Here is a 617-nt window from a genome sequence, read left to right as displayed (position 1 = left end):
GAGGGGATCCTTTTTCCACCTCTGTACCAGGACTTGGTCACCTGGTTTAAAGTTGTGGATGGGTGTATCCAGCGGGAGGCTCTGGAGGGTGCTGCAAACCTGCGTAGGGAAGACAAAACAGACTGCAAGGCAATAACATGTTCCCAAATTTCGGACTTGCCCAATTCTATCGTAACTGGTTCTCTCCATCCTGCTGGCAAGACCCTGAGAGGCATACCAAACATCAATTCAAAAGGTGACAATTTAATCCCCCTACGTGGTGTGCTACGAATATGAGTTAAAGCTAGTGGGAGTGCCTGAGGCCATTTCAAATGAGTTTCAATACAGATTTTTGTTAGCATACCTTTCAGTGTTCTATTCATGCGCTCCACTTGGCCTGAACTCTGGGGTCTCCATGGGGTATGGAGCTTCCACTTGATATCTAAAGCTTTGGACACTTCCTGTACTATCTTTCCCACAAAATGACTACCTTGATCTGACTCAATAGATTCAGGCAACAGAAATCTGGGTATTATTTCGTGAAGTAGCGCTCGTGTCACTGTGGATGTAGTAGCCGTTCTTGTGGGGTAAGCTTCCACCCACCCAGTCAATTGATCCACAAGCACCACTAGTTATTG

The sequence above is a fragment of the Alligator sinensis genome, unplaced genomic scaffold (genome assembly GCF_000455745.1).
Source record: "Alligator sinensis unplaced genomic scaffold, ASM45574v1 scaffold174_1, whole genome shotgun sequence".
NCBI classification, from domain to species: Eukaryota; Metazoa; Chordata; order Crocodylia; family Alligatoridae; genus Alligator; species Alligator sinensis.
This window is presented reverse-complemented; position numbering follows the sequence as displayed.